The following is an 8,309-nucleotide window of genomic DNA, read 5'->3' as shown; positions in this document are numbered from 1 at the left end:
TAATACTGTAAAATTAACAGAACATATATAGTTTATGTAAATGGGTAGAAAAAGATTCGTTAACCCATAGAAATCAGAGAAAGCATTTATGTTCTTGGTAATATTTTCTGAAAGTTAAGATTTGCCCTTAAGTTATAAAGCCTACATTGGAAATGGGATATTGTGAGTTAAATTCCTTATGTTTGAGAGAATTGTGTTCCCTCAAAATTGATATGAAGTCCTAACCTCCAGTACCTTAAAATATGACTTTATTTAGAAATAGGGTTATTTCAGGCCAGGCGTGGTGGCTCACGCCTGTAATCCAAGCACTTTGGAGGCCAAGGCGGGTGGATTACCTGAGGTTGGGAATTCAAGACCAGCCTGACCAACATGGTGAAACCCCATCTTTATTTAAAAAAAAAAAAAAGAAATAGGGTTATTTCAAACATAATTAGCTAAATGTAGTAGGATGAGTCCCTAATCCAATATGACTGGTATTCTTACAAAAAAGGGAAATCTGGGCCAGGTGTGGCAGCTCAAATCTGTAATCACAGGACTTTGGGAGGCCAAAGTGAGAGGATCACTTGAGGCCAGGAGATTGGGGCTAGTCTGGGCAATAGTAAGAGACCTCATCACTACAAAAATAAAAAAAATTAACTAGGCATGGTGGTGGACACCTGTGGTCCCAGCTTCTTGGGTGGCTGAGGTGGGAGTATTGCTTGAGCCCAGAAGGTCGACGCTGCAGTGAGCCGTAATCACCACTGCACTCCTGTCTGGGCGACACAGCCAGACCTCATCTCAAAGAAAAAAAAAAGTCCAGGGTGAAGGGGAGAGTAGGTCAGGGTGGGAATTTGGACCCAGGCATGGATCCAAGGGAATTTGGACCCACATGAACATTAACATGAAAACAGGTTAGGGTGATGCTTCTACAAGCCAAGGAATGCCAAAGATTGCCAGCAAACCACCAGAAGCTAGGAAAGAAGTTGTTCTCCCTCACAGTCCTCAGAACCCTGAAAATACCTTCTCAGAGTTCCATTCTCTAGACTGTGATACAATAAATTTCTGTAGTTTAAGCCATTCAGTTTGTGGTACTTTGTTATGGCAGCTGTAAGAAACTAATACAGAGGGGACTGTGGTTATCAGGCTATCATCTGAAATATACCAGACTGCCTAGAAAATGAGGAAAGTGTTTTGTTTAATTGTGGAGACAGGGATCTCACTAAGTTGCCCAGGATGGTCTCAAACTCCTGGCCTCAAGCGATCCTCCCACCTTGGCCTCAGGAAGTGCTAGCATTATAGGCTGAGCCACCGCACCCCGCCAGCAAAGTCTTGTACTTAAAGGTGGTGGGGGATATCTGGTAAACTTGACAGTTTAGTCACAATAGCTGCCTGTGAGGTCACCACTGCATAGCATATTTGCAAAAGGCTATCAAGATTAAATAGTGACAGGGCTGGGGTGCCTCCCCTTCTACCAATGACTCAGGAGGCTATTTCAGAAACTAAACCAACAAGGGAGACCCTTCCCTATTCACCTGTGTCTTTTCTCAGGCTCTGTGCTCCACACTTTTTGCCTGATTACCTATAGTTTAAGACTCAAACCAAGTATTAACTTCTTGAGGAAGTCTTCCCCAGCAGTTCAAAGCCAAATTAGTTTTATAGCCTCACAGAGAAAGAGACACCTATCTGCATATTTTCACCATTATCCTCACCACATTGCAATGAAATTCTGTTTATTAATCTGCCTCTCCTGCCATTGTGTTAGCTCCTTACCAATAGTATAGTACCTTGCACACTTCAGTAAATGTCAACTGAATATTTCTTAAACATTTTTTTAATTACACTGTGCTCAGTAGCCCACATTATCCTTGTTCCTTTATAGATCTACTAAAATACTATACCAATCCTTTTAGAGTAGAAGGAAGCTATTGAAAAAAAAAAAAACACACAAAAGTGTTTCTTAGGATAAACTTCAAAATAAAAATATTTAAAAGCTGTAAGTCATGACATAGTATGTTTTACTTGCATTTAGTTATTTTATTTTTGGGGGGTGGGGGACAGAGTCTCACTTTGTCACCCAGGCTGGAGTGCAGTGGCGCAGTCTCAGCTCACTGCAACCTCTGCCTTCTGAGTACAAGCGATTCTCCTGCCTCAGCCTCCTGAGTAGCTGGGATTACAGGTGTATGCCACCACGCCTGGCTAATTTTTTGTATTTTTAGTAGAGATGGGGTTTCACCATGTTGGTCAGGCTACTCTCAAACTCCTGACCTTGTGATCCACCTGCCTCAGCCTCGTAAAGTGCTGGATTACAGGTGTGAGCCACTGCACCCAGCCTTTACTTTTATTTTTTTATAGACAGGGACTTCCTCTGTCACCTAGGCTGGAGTGCAGTGATACAGTCAAGGCTCACTGCTGCCTCGACCTCCTGCACTCAAGTGATCCTCCTGCCTCAGCCTCCCAAGTAGCTAGGACTACAACCTTGCACTACCATGCCCAGGTAATTTTTAATTTTTTTGTAGAGACAGGGTTTCAGTACATTGCCAGGTTGATCTTGAACTCCAGGCCTGAAGCCATCCTCCCACCTCAAATTCCGAAAGTGCTGGGATTACAAGTGTGAGCTACCACAATTGATACTTGAGAAATGAATTTATTTTGTTGATCAAGAGGAAAAAGATAGCAGATCTTAAGATGGGGGTGAGGGGAAGGAAGTAATAACGAGGAAAAAGAGCTGAGGGCAATGGCTCATACCTGTAGTCCCGGCACTTTGGGAGGCCAAGGCAGGGAGGGGGTCAAGAAATCGGGACCAGCCTGGGCAATTTAGCAAGACCCCCATATCTACAAAAAAATTTTAAAAAAGTAATTAAAAAGGAAAGAAGAAATAGGAAAAAGAAAACTATATTTAACACATTAGTAAGTTGAATCAGGCCACATGAATCTAAATACATAATACAGCTAATGGCTCCAGTGATCTACGCAGACCAGAATGGCTCTTATTGTAACTAAAAAGCCTGTAACAAGTTTTAAAGGCTTGACATATTTAGAATAGTTTTACCATGACCTAGCAAGTATTTTCTGATTTGTACAATCTCAGAAGCCTCTGAAGAAAATTAAACTATTTTACCAAGATACTGGTCTTGCTTGGTATTAGACTTTCCTAACACCTCCCAAAATATTCTCCAGGCTCTGATTCTGATGAGTCATTCTTTGACTAAAGCCAATAAAAGTAGACATAGCTGGGTAACACAAGACCTCATCATCCTGAGCCTGAAGATCGTCCGCATATGTTAAATCATTTTCAAACAACTTTTTCTGATGTCAAATAAAGATAAATGCAAATATATAAGGTGTGGGGAGGTGTTTGCTGACTTTTCATGCTGAATTTGAATAATCATAGGCTCAGCATTAGGAACAGCAGTTCTAATTCAGAAGGCACTTCAAATCTATATTCAGAACAAGGATTGTCTAGGGCAGAAAAATTGTTTAATCATTGTGTAAATGAGTATGGTTAGGGAAGAATAGACATTGTAATTCCTTTTGCATAAAATTTTTCAGGCTGGCCCAAACCTCATTAAGCACCATATTTGGAATACAAAGTACTTTCTGTTGTAGATATGATGCTGGCTGAATTTTCAGTTTTCATAATTTTGGATATGGTCATTATTTTGAGTCAATTGGGTAGATCACAGAGTACTCAGAACCATATATTTGCCAGTGATTTCAAGAGGTCACCTAATACAATCCAGCCCAAGACAAGATTAGCTGTTAACTACTCAAGCCAGAACAGTATCTGACTCTTCCTAAAGATTATCAAGAACATTCAGAATCTTGTTCACATGTAAAAAAACACAATTGCAAATTCTTTTATCTGTTAGGTTGGTGCAAAAGTAATTGCGGGTTTTGCCATTGCTTTTAATTACTTTTGTGCCAACCTAATATTAGAGCTTTTATCTGTTCTCCATCAGTGACTGAGTTCTCCTTATACAGGGCCCTATGCACTCCAGGAAATAAACCATGATTCACTTAGCCTGAGGAACACTGAAAAGAAATTACACGCTTTGGGAGGCTGAGGCGGGTGGATCATGAGGTCAAGAGATCGTGACCATCCTGATCAACATGGTGAAACCCCGTCTCTACTAAAAATACAAAAATTAGCTGGGCATGGTGGCGCATGCCTGTAGTCCCAGCTACTCGGGAGGCTGAGGCAGGAGAATTGCTTGAACCCAGGAAGTGAAGGTTGTGGTGAGCCGAGATGGTGCCATTGCACTCCAGCCTGGGTAACAAGAGCAAAACTCCATCTCCAAAAAAAAAGAAAAGAAAAGAAAAGAAATTACAGGATAGTCTCTGGCAGCCACAATAAGATTTTATGAAGTCCTATTTTAAAATTTGCATACTTAAGTATGTGCCCTCAAGTGCCTGCACCCTTCTTCAAAAACTATTTACTCTTACTTTACAGAAAATTCAAATGTGCTTGAGGATCTTATTTTCCAGCCCAAGCCAACTGGAAGAATCTACTAGGGAAGAGCAAAGAAAAGTAAAGATGCTATACACTGGCTACAACAAGCAGTACAATCACTGGATAGCAATAAAAGAGACTGTCAAAAATAACCGCAGAATTCAAAAAGCACAACATTGAGACACCTACCTGTCAAGACAATTGGCCCTACCACAGCTCAATTACAGCTGAGGCTCCCTTGTAGTATTATTACATCATATATATAACAGTGGTAGGGTTGCCAGATTTAACAAATAAAAATATAAGATGCCCAAATTCAAATTCAGTTTGAATTTCATATAAACAAGAAATAATTTGTTAGTATAAACGTGTCATAGGCTAGAGGCAGTGGTTCATGCCTGTAACCCCAATGCTTTGGGAGACTGAAGCAAGAGGACTGCTTGTGTCAGGAGTTTGAGACCAGCCCGGGCAATATAGTGAGACCCTATCTCTATTTTTTAAAAAGTCACGAATATTGCATGTATTTAGCTGAAATCCAGATTTTACTGGTGTCCTGTATTTTATCTGGCAACCCCAAGTAAGAAGCACAACAGTGACCATGAGTCATCAAGAAAAGCACAAACTATGTTTAGTGTGCAGTTCAGAAAATGTGTGACAAACATGATATTAGAAAATATCCCATAGAAGATATTTAAGATAATTTTAAGTTTCAGTTGTTTGGAAAGTTAATTTACACGAAATACTTTGGACCATGCATTCGCTGCAGAGTGCTAGGTATAAACTAAACAGTAAACATTTAATGAATAATGAAAAGCTTAACACACTATCTCCCCATTGGTGGGGGACCTCAAGCCCCTGAAGGTTGTCCCTAGCCCCACCTCATCATTTAGTTTTAGAATTCCTTCACACCTTCTCCTGCAGATGTCAGTTCCGTTGTCTCGCTTAAGTCCATGCCTGACTCAGAATTGGTGTCACTGTCTGTGTCAGGCTCTCGTTCCCTCTTGGGCCTTTTGTCCTGTGGTTCCATGATGCCACCATGAACCTTCTCTGATGAGGCTTTTTGAGAGAATGAGATGATGCCTGCACTTCCCCAAAATTTTGGGCTTCCTCTGCAAGCCCATTGTTATAAGGGTTTGCCAGGTGTGCCGTGTGAATGAAAAAAGAGGCTCAACTCTTGCCCCAGGAGCAGCTTTTCTAACCCCACCCACTGATAACAAGCATCACCTTGGGACTGATTATTGGGCAGGGCTTGTGTTAACGTTAGGGTTTTATAGAGTATTCAAGAAATTGCTAGATTTCATCTAAAACTTGTGTCCCACAGTTTGTTATTCATTACGGCCAGATGAATACAAGAAATTGTCCCCATCTTATACTTAAAGAAGATAGTTCACACTCCTAGTAAGGTTTTGCCTCTGAGCAGTGGGGTCATGGAGTGGGTGGGAGTAAGACATTCCTACCTTTAAAGAAGCTTACTCTATCTTACAAGTTTGTCTGAAAATTCTTTTTCTCGAGCCGGTTGTGGTGGCTCACGCCTGTAATCCTAGCACTTTGGGAGGCTGATGTGGCTGGATCACCTGAGGTCAGGAGTTCAAGACCAGCCTGGCCATCATGGTGAAACCCCATCTTTAAAAAATAAATAAATAACAAGAAAAGAAAAAGAATTTTTTTTTTTTTAAGATAGAGTCTTGCTCTGTTGCCCAGGCTGGAGTGCAATGGTGTGATCTTGGTTAACTGCAACCTCTGCCTCCTGGGTTCAAGCTATTCGCCTGCCTCAGCCTCTTGAGTAGCTGGGATTACAGGCATGCGCCACCACACCCAGCTAACTTTTGTATTTTTAGTAGAGACGGAGTTTCACCATGTTGGTCAGGCTGGTCTCAAACTCTTGACCTCAGGTGATCCGCCTGCCTTGGCCTCCCAAAGTGCTAGGATTACAGGCGTGAGCCACCGCCCCCCACCTGAAAATTCTTTTTGAAAAGTCCCATTTATCGCCGGGCGCGGTGGCTCATGCCTGTAATCCCAGCACTTTGGGAAGCCGAGGCGGGGGGATCACGAGGTCAAGAGATCGAGACTGTCCTGGTCAACATGGTGAAACCCCATCTCTACTAAAAATACAAAAAATTAGCTGGGCATGGTGGAGCACGCCTGTAGTCCCAGCTACTCGGGAGGCTGAGGCAGGAGAATTGCCTGAACCCAGGAGGCGGAGGTTGCGGTGAGCCGAGATCGCGCCATTGCACTCCAGCCTGGGTAACAAGAGCGAAACTCTGTCTCAAAAAAAAGAAAAGAAAACTCCCATTTATCATAATAATTTGGAAAAATAAAATACAATGTTTTTGTTGGAGAAAAAAAGTCATCCAAATTACCAACAGTCTGGAAACTAAAAGCCAGTACACCATACAATACTGTCTACTGCATAGTAAACCCTTAGTAAGCTATGTCAATTATTATCATGCTAAGGAAAACTCCAAAATCTCCCCAAGCCTGAAGAAGTGGAATAATCCCAAGAGTGCATTGTCTATTAGATTGCCAAGTGGCCAATTACAGCTGCTGGGGTCCAGTTTCTGAGACAACTGCCTCTCCCCCCACCACCACATACACACCCAAGCAAAATGCTGCCAATGACCTTTAATCAATTTTGTCTTACTCCTGGCTGATGAGTTTAATTCTCACCTCTGACTGCCTTTCCAGGATGTTTCTTATTATTTTCTATTGTGTTTCAAAGGCTTCTTACACAAAGAATGGGAGTTCAGACTCAAAATTGTCAAGCTAATATTCCCAGCCATTCTCCAGCTGACATTCCAATTCTAATTGGAAGCTCATCGTTTACTGCTTGGGTCATGCACAATTGTCAGTTAAAAAATTCAGAGCCCTTCTGAAAGAAAGGTCATGGGTATTCATTGAAAAGAAAATCAGCCAGCCCAGTCGAATGCTCTCTGATAAGCAAGCAGTACAGGAGCAGTGACTGTCAGGATTATGGCCTGATTTCTAACCTCTGAAACCTATGGTGTCTTTTAGGTTACAACAGAAGATAATAGTGATTGGGTTCATTACACCCATGTATTGGCAGTTTATTTTAGAATATGACAGTGACATAAAAGATGAGATTGGGGTGAGCACAAAAACTATTTTGAACGCCTAGAGTAGTCTTTCTTGTTTAAACAACCATGCACTAAGAATCTGCTATGTCTAAGACACTGTTTGGCAACATGGAGTCTAGCAAGATGAAGAAGCCTCCCTTACGCTTATAGTCTAATGGAGAAGAAATGTACACAAATAACACTAGAGAGTGCAAAAGAGGGAACTCAGATAATGTCTAAAGTTCCCAATCAGTACAGTTGGGTTTTAGGGTGTGCCTCACTTTAATCCTGCTTAAATGTGTGAGTTACAGCCTAGATTGGCAATATGTGGGGGAAATATGGCAAAACCTGCAATTACTTTTGCACCAACCTAACAAAAGTTATTGTTTCCAGGTGAGGTGGCTCATGCCTGTAATCCCAGCACTGTGGGAGGCTGAGGCAGGTGGATCACCTGAGGTTGGAAGTTTGAGACCAACATGACCAACATGGAGAAACCCCATCTCTACTAAAAATACAAAATTAGCCGGGTATGGTGGTGAATACCTGTAATCCCAGCTTCTCAGGAGGTTGAGGCAGGAGAATCGCTTGAATCTGGGAGGCGGAGGTTGAGGTGAGCCAAGACAGCGCCATTACACTCCAGCTTGAGCCACAGGAGCAAAACTCCATCTCAAAAAAAAAAACAAAACTTTCTGTTGTAGATATGATGCTGGCTGAATTTTCAGTTTTCATAATTTTGGATATCGTCATTATTTTGAGTCAATTGGGTAGATCACAGAGTACGTAGAACCATATATTTGCCAATGATT

This window comes from Aotus nancymaae, unplaced genomic scaffold (genome assembly GCF_030222135.1).
Source record: "Aotus nancymaae isolate 86718 unplaced genomic scaffold, 86718_ANA_hifiasm-v0.15.2.pri h1tg000040l, whole genome shotgun sequence".
Lineage (NCBI taxonomy): Eukaryota > Metazoa > Chordata > Mammalia > Primates > Aotidae > Aotus > Aotus nancymaae.
This window is presented reverse-complemented; position numbering follows the sequence as displayed.